This window comes from Strix uralensis, chromosome 18 (genome assembly GCF_047716275.1).
Source record: "Strix uralensis isolate ZFMK-TIS-50842 chromosome 18, bStrUra1, whole genome shotgun sequence".
In the NCBI taxonomy this organism is placed as follows: domain Eukaryota; kingdom Metazoa; phylum Chordata; class Aves; order Strigiformes; family Strigidae; genus Strix; species Strix uralensis.
This window is the reverse complement of record NC_133989.1, coordinates 7,878,190-7,889,351: the sequence shown is the minus strand read 5'-3', so window position 1 is coordinate 7,889,351 and position 11,162 is coordinate 7,878,190. Positions and strand designations below refer to the sequence as shown.

General features: G+C 40.2%; 1 protein-coding gene across 2 annotated transcripts in view; it reads right to left on the bottom strand.

The window, feature by feature from the left end:
* Positions 1–8,240: 8,240 nt before the first annotated feature.
* ZNF217 (zinc finger protein 217) overlaps positions 8,241–11,162 on the bottom strand; it is a 28,617-nt gene continuing 25,695 nt past the window's right edge. For both annotated transcript variants that reach the window (XM_074888195.1, XM_074888196.1), the window contains one exon: positions 8,241–10,334. The gene's annotated coding sequence lies outside the window, so the exon portion shown is untranslated. The remainder of the gene's footprint in view (positions 10,335–11,162) is intronic.

Below are 11,162 nucleotides of genomic sequence, written 5' to 3'. Positions count from 1 at the left end.
AAGAAACCCCTCTAGGGTAAAATAAAAAATATATATAGATGGCTAAAATAACAAATGAATCATAAAACTTAGAGATGGAAAAGGACTATTAGATCATCCAATTTATCTTGCTGTCTGCCAATACAGGTTTGTTCCCCGCAGACCGCTCCCCAGGGCTTTGTCTAGCCTTTCTGACTTAACTCCAGCACGCAGGGTCCTCTGCCACTTTCCTCGGAAGAATAGTTAATGGTTTAGGCATGTTTCATAGGTACAGGGCCAAATCCTGGCCTGAAGGGAGTCTCACCTGCAAGGCGCACAAACGTTGACCCCAGATCTTTTAGAGACTCCACGAAGCAGCAATACACACACCACTGGACCGTGTTTTCACCTCATGCCCTTGCACACAACTGCTGGCCCACGCCACCCCGTAAGGCTGCGGGGCCGGGACCATGGTCCACAGGGAGCCACATCCCCTCTGTCCTGGAGCCCCGGGTCCAGCCGGCTGGGCAGGATCGGGGCTCGGCAAGATCAAGTGCCTACCCATGCTGCAGCGTTCCCGTATTGATGGAGGCTGCCAAACCAGCTATAGGCAGCTCTCAGCAGGCTTAAGAGACTGCTCTAATTTATTCCAAGAGTTTGAACTTGTATCTCTCTTTTTTTATTTTTTTTTTTAATTATTGGTGATACACTCCAACAGAAGAACAAACAAACAAATAAAATCAACCCTTCAGCTTCTCAGATGGATGTTTTGGCTACAGGGCAACTTTGAAAGCTGGTTCAGTTGTTTTTGCTTTCATTTTTTGCTGCTCCTTAAAACTGTCTTGATTTAATAAAAGTTAAATGTTTTCATAGGAAAATCAGTCTGGGTGGTTTGTGATTCTTTTATGTACAACACGAATATTACATTATTCAACAATTCAGGAATAAATTTAATTCTATCTACCTTTGCTGAGTGTTTTACAATTTAAATAGCTGGTCTGACAGTGAAGTCCGGGTACTAAGGAGAGATCGATTAGCTCCAGAAGGGCACCAAGGTCATGGTACAAAGGACTTCAGGTGGGACATGACCAAGTCTGTGAGAGGTAGGGCAGGAGAGCCTGGGACCAGGGGCTGGGGTTTGCCATGCCAGCAGTGGGATTTATCTGACTCACCTGCCTCAAACCACACCAACTGAGGATCCACAGTTTGCTCAGAAATTTAAAAGCACAGAAGTGCCATTCAAGCCAGCCACCCTTCGCAGACAGCCCTCCGTGGGCGAGGGGGTACCCGGGCCGGGGACACATCCACGCGGGACCATCGCTTACGCTGGGGCACGACTCAGCTCTCCCGGTTGTTTGCACGCAGCTGAGTCAGTCTGGGGTATGGCTGCTGAGCACACCATGCCTGGCCCAGCCGCTTGAGAGGTTTATGTCACTCGGGGCAGTTTATTAGAAAGATTTATGGTCAGGAAAACAAAAGTTTAGAGGAACAAAAGGCAACCCTACATACCCTCAGCAGCTGTTCCTGGCTCACACTGACTCCTCAGCCCCAGCTCAGAGGCAATTCTGGAGCAAACTGAGCTTTTAACTGGGCTCCAGACCTCAGGCTGAGGACAGGAAAGGCTGCAAAGGAAACGGTCTTCGTGGAAAGAGAAGTGACAAATATCACGAGAAAAACAATCCGAAACAGAGAATAAAAGTTCAGGTTGTATCAAGTTGCTCCCCACTACTGGGAAGATCTTTCCTTGTTCATGGGAAGGAGTTGAGGTCCTGAGGATGATGATGGGGATCCTCCCGGGATGCAGCACACAGACACCCCAGCTGCCGGCGTTTAACCCACCCAGGACAAGGAGCTGGCAGATCCTCTCCTCCTCCAACCACCAGATCACACGGGGAGCAGGAGTGTGCTGGTGCTGGCAGTCACGGACAGGGCCAGGCTTTTATCACAGCAGGTAGAACTAACCAGCCGCACCAGGTACGCAGCAAGGTTTAGGCCACACGTACATGAGGACTGAACAGGGCCCTCCTCAAATGACGTCTGCTCACGTGCCCTGTTTTTGACAATCAGCAGTGCACTTGGCACCGTAAATGAGTATGCAGGAAAAGGGGTGTGCTCATACGGCATTCAGTCAATATAAGGACACAGTAAAGGCACAAAAGGGGGTGAGAGCTCTCAGTAGGCACCCAGCTCCCCACTGCCCCAGGACTGTGTGGTACCTTAAGCACCAGCCACATGCTCTAAAGGAGCTCTTATCCAAGCTGTGCTTTGGGGAAACACAGTTCAAGTTTTGCCTTTATTTTTTCTCAGCACATCAGACCCCTGCAGTCTTGTGAACCAAGGTTCAGACCACTCCACTTTGTAAAATTTAGGACTTTGGCAGAGTTTTCTGCAGCCCAAACAGTAATCCAGGCTAAGCCCTTTGATACCTCCTCTGGTTGTCCTGCAAAATACACCTGAGTCCCTAAAATATTAAGTGCACCATAATAAGGGCCCTAGTGAGGGAGGAGGAGGCTTCTTTTAGAGACAATCAGATAAACCTCAACACTAACAAGAGCATTTGGGAAACAAAGACTGCCTACATACTGAAAATATTTATTGCAATGGTACTGACACTTGAAAGGTATTTACAACATTTTTGACGCAGAAAAGACATACTTTTGCTGGTGAAATGGTGCTTTTATGGATGTAATGTATTTAGGGACTTTGTACAGAAATGGCAATGAATTCTGCCTTTGAAATGTTGGAGCCTCTGGCCTACTGGTTGTTCCTGCAGTGTCCAGCCAGAAGAGGGCTGCAATGCTGACGTTGGACATTTGAGGTGCTACTGCAAAGGAAACATTAAATTACATAAAAGAAATATTACCCAGAGAAATATACTTTAAATATGAAGTTTCTTTTAAAAAAAAAAATGATGCTAATTTTACATTAATACTCAACTTTAATTTATAATGGTGCATGTATAGCTACAGTTCCTCAGTTACCAGAGCTGACTCTCTACCAAAACATCCTTTTTGGTGGTAGACTATCACTGATCTTTATTTTTAAAACCTTCACAACTAAATTCACTGAATGTGGCTTTTTGAGTGTGCGGGTCAGTGGTGTGGTGCAATTCAGGTGCGATTAAGGTGTCCTGACACTGGTCTCTATAATTCCAGTGCCAAAAATCACTGACAAGCAAAAAAACCCCAAAAAGCCAGAAGCAAAACCATACCCAAAACATTTATTGTACCAGGACAATCAAGTATTCACATTTAGTGGCCAAGAACTGAACAGTATTACAAGTCTTTGAGAATTTTGTTTGCTTGTTTTTCTGAAGTAACTAATGAAATATCAATAGCTCTGCACTCAGGTTAAATTAACAAAATTAGAAGCCCCTGATCTTAGGAAAACAACAATAATGCTAGGTTAGAGAAGGGGGAAATCTTTTTTTTTTTTTTTAAATACAAAAAGTCCATCTGTAAGCAATTGTGGTAATGCTTGAAAGATGATCAGTGGAGGCTTTTGGAGTTAAACAGAAAACAACCAAAATTCTTATTGTGAAAGAAATTTTTCAATCTGAAAACAGACTCTGTCAAAAGCCCAGATTTAAGTTCTGCTAAAAGAGACTTTTACAAGACCCAATTTGACTAGAAATGTTGAATTCAATTTCCTTTTAACCTCAAGCAGAGGGAAGGAGACAAGCAATACAAACCCAAACACAACGCTGCAGGTAAATCAAAAAAAGAAACAGAAATTAAGAAGTGCCAAATTCATCCTGATCTGACTCTGTGGAACACACAGAGCACACACACGATGCTGACGTTGAGAAGTAAATTGGGAAGGTGCTTCTGTTAAGGTGTTATTTGCGCTAAAGTTTACCAAAAAATTGAGCCTGGAAAATATGTTATCTGGACAATAAAGATAACTGAAGTGCAGAGACATTTCTCCTTGTGTAACTGAGAACAGAAACCTGTAAGCAGATGTAAGCAGATGTATTCTTACCGTGGCCTGCTGGCTGAAAAGTTGGGGATTTTTGGAGGTGTTGGTGAGAGGTAGTTGAAAGAACACAGGAGGAACAAAATGCAGGTTTGGTGAAAATGGATTTTGGAATTAATTATAATTTCTCTTAGTTGTCCTCATCTTCTCTTTTCCAAACTACTTATGCTCAACTTTGACATTAAAATTTCATTCAGTTTGCTCAGAAGTACTTTATTTAGCAATGTTTAATTAGATTTTTGAGAACATACATATATATATTAAAAATTCAGAAGTACCCTAAACTGAAATAACATATTTCATGACAAAATGTGACTCTTTTTTTTTTTTTTTTTATTTGATAAGAGGGGGCATTTTTTGCTTTAAGGGAAAACTATTTCCTGATTTTCCAGAATCATCAGAAAACAAAGTTGTCTGTTTTCTCAGCTATCACAGGTAACGCAGGCTCCTCCGGTTCACTTGTTCCAATAAACTGCCCCAAAAGAAGGAGGGATAAAATTGCAGAAATGTTCTTTCCAAGTAATTAGTCAAGATGACGAAAAATCAGTAATTAGGTCATGACTTTCAGAGAGGATTAATGAAAACATTTTCTATGTATAAAATGAGTTTTAAATGCCAAAGTGTTCCATAATTATTTATTAGCCCAGCTTTGCTCATGCAGATAGTTTTGTACCTAAGATTCATGCAGAGAAATGTCTGTCTCAGTGATGTGTACCACATTATAAAATGCATTATTTAATTAATCATAAAATCTTGAGCAGTCAAAAATAATGGTAGCCAGCAGCTAAACTGCACACTAAATCTGCTCTGTAGCAACACATTTCAGTAAATATTGATAGGGTGAGAAGAGAAAATCAGAGATAACATTTCTGTATCTACAGATTTCCTTTGGTTCATCTCACTTGTCGGTGAAGTTTTCTGGTTATACTGTGATTTCTGCTACACAGATTATTTAAATAGGTCAACATCTTTCTGCATATATGGTCTGTTCTGGGGCAGCTCTGTGTTTGTTTTATTTTTATCTACTTTTATGCATTTCCTAATCAATTTAGGAATGTAAAGTAAACTTGGCCTTCACATACACACGAAGTACCTCCAGAGCAGGGCGCTGCCACGTCCCCGACCAGTTCCCAGCGCTCTCCCAAGCCAACATCGCCACTCAACGCCCGGCACAGCCCGAGCCCAGGGAACTCGGTGCCAGCATCGCCCTTTCCGCAGCATCTCCTGCTCACAGTGCTGCTGGGGGCCACCCCTCAGCCCGCCCCAGAGCTTCCACCATTAATAAGGGCAAATAACCGGAGCACTGGTGACTCTCTTTAGGAGGGCTCCACACCCCGACTGGCGGTGACCACCTTTCCCTGTCTTACAGAATCTGAGAGACGTTTGTCAAAGGTACGACGATGGCAGAGGCGAACACCTGGAGGCTGCAGAGCCCAGCTCAGCCTGGAAGCCCACAGCGATGGTATTTTGCGTGTAAGGGGGCTAGGGATAACCTTGGTGGAAACAAAGGGAGAAAACTAAAGAGGGAGTGGTATTACCACAACCCAGAGTTTCCCAGTTCCAAGCTTCGTTATCCCGCAGAAAGATCCAGCTTGGCCCAGAGCTAAGTATGTTCCTTTGCTTTCGTACAAAATATATGCAAGGAATATAAAGCTGTTGTAGCTGCCCTAAGCAGATCAGGCTCAGTTCAACTAGAGCCAATAATAAAGTTAAGAATGGATCATCTGGGAAGATACCACACCTTCACATTTCACTCCTGAAAGAAAGAGATGGCATACTTACAGGTCTGTGGTCAGAACAGAGGCCAACATGGCAGTCTGAAAAAGTGTTAAATCAGAGCATTTCTTGTTTTGTAATACCATGCTCAACCCAGCAGCCTTCTCTCTAGAATTGTGCTCCAACAGCTACTAATAGCTACTTATTTTTGCAATATTTCACGTATGACCCCCTACTGGACTCAGTATCTATCAATAATGGACTCCAAACTAAATAAAACTGCATATCATATAACCGACCCCTGTTACAGATAACAATACATATCAAAATGGGCACTCTTGTAATTAGCATGTAGTTACTCGATCTGCATAATTACACACAGTAATCATGCTGTAACATGTTTGGAAATGCTAGATATCATTTTCCCCAGTAATTCTAAGTCATATGAATATCTTCTGTAGGAACTACTACTTTAGATGTTATGAATTAATATTAAGATGAAATTGAATTAAATGTACTGATTTTAATGTCATGAATGCACTCATAACTATTTTTTCCCCTGAGAACCATCTGCAATTTAGAGACTTGCTAATCCTAATTAAATGCACTTTTCTCAAGTGTGTGCAAATGAACAGAGAAATCTGCTCAGTAACGCACTTGCATATTTTCCTCTTTCACAAAGGGGAAGAAGAAACTGTTTTGTGATTTTTCTCTTCCTTGTAAGAGAAAATGGGTGTTGCTTCTTCATAATTTCAAGACATACAGTAGTCTGACTATGTATCTTAACTGGTAATTCATTAAAAGCATAGGAGCAAGGTCCTTCAAACAAATACTTACAATGCTGATCTGAACAGTTACAACTGTAGAGAAACACCATATTTTAGTTATTCCTTCCAGTGTTTTAGACAATACTTGAAGTCCTCGGATAATCTGCTTGGAGGTAACAAACAGAACCTGTTATTCTGCAGGTTATGCAAACCAGTTATCACAGGGCTTCACTGGCACAAGGCGGGTAGAACCAGAGCACACCGTGAGTCAGGAGGAGCACATCTCACTAACCCCTCAGCTAGAGCAACTTTATTGACACCAACAGTGAAAACAACACCCTAGCTTTCTTCACTGGCTCCATTTCTTCTTGGTTTTGGCCTTCCTCCCAAAGAGAGTCTCAGCTTTTCCATTAACCCAACTTCAGCTGAAAATAACATTTATCTCAAAGGAATGGCGGGGGGGGTGGTGGAATTTTAGCAGTATTAATGTAGCTTACAACTGAGGAATCAATTATATGACAAAGCAGGCATGGTAGTACTGAAAAGAACACCTCCAAAATCCCACACTGTTTGAAGATGCAAGAGACTTAAAGCCAAAAAGACTTTTCAACCTTCAGTTGAATATCCTTGTACTGGTTCCGCATCTTTTACGCCTCCCTTCTCAGTCAGTGAGATTTGCTCTTTAATTTGACTTTTAATTTGACAGCTTGTATAACTCACAAATTGGTATGGCAATGTAGGCATCTGATACCTAAAGTCACTGGAATACATATTGACTGTGTCGGTCTGGCTTATCTGAAACTACTAAAGGCAAAAAGAAGGACCCTTAGAACTCCTAAGAGGCACCAAAGGAAAGCCATGGTTAACAGTAAAGATGACTTCCAAAGCTCACGCTTACCTCTTGTATCCTGTCTAACCACACCGGCGTTCAGCACTGCACTGAATGTTACCCTAAGCCCAGCTGAAGACCTTCAGCAGCAAGACTCCAAGACTCATTTGTGCACCACAGGCTCTGTAAGAACTTATTTCCAAAGGGAATGACAGATCCACAGCCCCCATCATTTTGTTCTTAAGCAACTACACTTAGAAGCTTTTATCCTCCCCAACAGCACCGCTTTTACTTCAGTCAAGAAACTAGTCTAACCTACTTCTACAAACCTTATCATGGTACCATGTGGCAGCCTAGCACAGGAACCAAAAGCTTCATCTGTGATGTCAACGAGGCTGTGATCACTCACAAGTGCCCTCAAGTGCAGTTGATTTATATTGGGGGTCTCAGCTGATGAGCTCCCTTTCTCTCAAAGAGGAGTTGCCTTTGACAAGTCTTTTCTAGCTGTCTTCCAAGCTCAGAATCTAGTTTAGGAATATGGTCAGAGGTGGTGGCAAGCTCTGTCACCTCAGTCAAGTTCCAAGAACACATCAGACCTAGAAGCTTTTCATAATGTATTTGGTTTCACAAAGTTTACACCCATAAAAATTCTGAAACCTCACAAAAAAATACATGTTCCCCTCATAATTTTATGACCACAGAAAATGCCTACAATAACTAAATTTCCTTTCTTGAAGGAAAATAACTGAAAGAGAGAAACAAAGAGTTTCTTCATTATTTTAAGATTTTTCCTGTTAAGCTTCACAGACTGATTTTTTGGGAAGTGACTCAGTATTTTCATATAAGTAACTGAACAGGGCATGAATTTGGTTTCGGCTGGTGGCAGGTTCTCCTTCTTCCCCCTCCCCCAGCGGTGCAAGTACGATGAAAGGTCAAACAAATACAAAATTCCAGGCAACTCATTTTAAGCTTTAAAAGCAAGACACAGAAACCAGTTTTGCAAAACACCGAGTCTATATTTACATCCACATGTAATAATATACTCAACTAAAGTGAAATACATTATAAATTAAATGAGTAACGTGTGCCTACTGCTTGACAACTTCCGGTTCCAACAATTAAAATAAGACAAAATGGAATGAAATAAATACATAAACAAAAAAAAAAATCAACAATTTGTACCTCTATATATGCACTGTTATTTCCATAGAAACATACAAACCAGTAGTATCCCAATAGTTAATACTGATGGGCAAAGTGTATTCTGAAGTACAGGGCTGTGCTGCCATGAAATAGTCATGTCCATTTTTTTATTCCATCCCCAAGATACCTACTAAAAAAAGCCTTGAGGGAAACTGTACCACACGAAGGGAGATTAAAAACAAACAAGTCTTAGGTCTGTTTGCTGAAACATCTTAAAAACCAGCCCTGTACATTTTAATCACAGAACCCCATAAGGTACACAGATGACAGTTACAGCATGCATTCTATAAGATTCATTGAAAGATCACGCAAAAAAATAGATTAACCATTTTCCAAGTGAATTCATCTTCAAAAAATAGGCTATAAAAGTGCAAAACTAGGAAAACAAAAATCTAGATTATGTACATATGGCTCAGCTTATGAACAGGAAAAAAGGTAAATAGTGTACAATTTCCTGATACACAGCACTTCATTACATCGCCAGTTTACAGAGACATTAAAAATAGGTCCCATATACAGGAACTAAGACATACAACTGGAACATCTCAAGTTGCATAATGAAAAAACAAGAGTTTCTAGGTTTTGCTATTTTACATTTGCTGTATGAGGGAAGAGCGCAAAATGAACAGTGCAAAATTTTTCATTTTTTGTTTTACTAAAATATATGGAAGTCAAAGCCAGGTACAGAAGAAATTAATTCTTAACTACAGGTTTTATGAGAAGCAACTAGGAACGCAAGTCAAAATATGCAACAATTCTGCTTTACTGGCTGGTAACTGGCCATCTTCCCTTTACAAAAATTAAACTGCATGTGCATTAGAAAAAACTCTTGTCGTCTTCACAAAAAAATAAAAGGAGATATTCTCCCATTTACAGGTTATTTCTCACTTATTTTAAACACCCAGTAGATGCTAGAACTCGACATCAAGAAGCTTCCAAGCACAGTCAGGCAGGCTACACCATAGCCACGTCCCTTTTGAAGTCTGTAGATCCCATATTCATATTGCAGGTCTGTTTGTGACTTTACAGTTTGGACAAAGGTGCAAAGTAGTTTTCCTCTAAATGTAACTGTATTGAGTTTAGTACAAAACTAAACATTTGAAACATTTAGATTAGTATCGTTTCTCATGCAAATCCTAGGTATTTTTAAAAGTCTGTATGTTCGTAGAGATGTTTAAGAGGCTTCTCTGAAGAACGGCAACCAATGCCATGAGAAGAACCCAACCGTATTTCAGGAACGCCACACAGAAATCCAAAATGTCAAGTATTGCCTCTTCCTTGCATTTAAAAATATGCTGGAAACAACCCAGGGAAATGGATCCCTCCAACATATTATGGTCCTAACATACACAAGGCAGATCAGCATTATGTCAGCACCATTGCTTTGATGTTCACAACATTTATAAACTGGACAGTTTCAGACAGTTTATTTGGAAGTTGTTTAAAAAAACTAACATAGTTCAACAGAAAAAAAAACAGGTGAGAAACTTTACGAAGAAGGAGCATTAAGCCAACAGGATTTCAACTTCAGTATTTACAAATTTACCTGAGGTGCAACGATTATATATTCTTTCAAAGAGAAACTCTTCAGCAGCGCTCAAGTATGTAAAAATATAATTCCTACCTAATATTTGGTCAATTAATTCTAATGAAAAATACTCAAAAGTCAATGTCAAGATATACATTCTCCACACACCTTCATAACTTTAGACTACTGTTTATGGCTATTTGGTACAAAATGTTAACAGAACCAGTATTATAAAACTGTAGTGTTTTTTCTTATACAGTACAATCACAGCTTAGTTCAGTAGCTTTCACCATTCATTTTTCCTCAAAAGATAAACTGCAGGTATAACTCCATAGAACAGGTACTTGTCTCCTTAGACCTAGGGGAAAAAAGAAAAAAAAAATAGGTTTTGGTATACAACTTTATGATAGTACAACACTTTTTTTTTTTTGTTGTGAGGAGTATCTTTAAAACAAGAAGGCAATTTCTTCCACACCCTTGCATGAGTGTATTTAGAAACTGATATTGCCATATAAGGTCTATGTCTTCTATCTGACAAATAAAAAGCTGGCAATCAAGTCTACTTTTGAAGATACTCAAGCCCCAAGTAGAAATACAGGCAGGAAACTGAGTTAGCTTAAAAAAGCAGAACTACACAAAAACATGCTTAGTAGGGGAACAATAAAAGCAGTAAGATTAGAATAATATCGAGAAATAAAACAAAGTATTTTAAAAGCTGTCAACTAGATGTCAGATAGCTCTGCTCCCCAGATATGTAAAAATCTTTCCATAAAACAGCACCTGGACCAGCACACACTATAGCATTCAAGACATATCTCCTTAAATTTGAATGAGAAAAATTATCTGTAGCTCTGGGTTTGAAGAAAGCATACAGATGTATTTATTTATAGTCTTATAGAGTACTTATCTCCTTAGCAGCTAAGAATGTTGCAAACACAATGGGGCTGTTCAGTTCTGAGATACAGCTATAGAACTGAAGAGATGAAGCATGGGAATTCAGAACACCAGGCTAATTCTTTTCACTTGACCTGTTTCCCTAAGAGGCTACACCCACCCCTCAAACAAAAGAAAAACTATTTGGAATAACATCTTTGGTACACAAAGATAAACTGTCAAGGAGCCATCAGGAAACCCTTACTTCTCTATGAAATAATCCACCAAAAAGAGTCTTGTTGTTTGAGGTAAT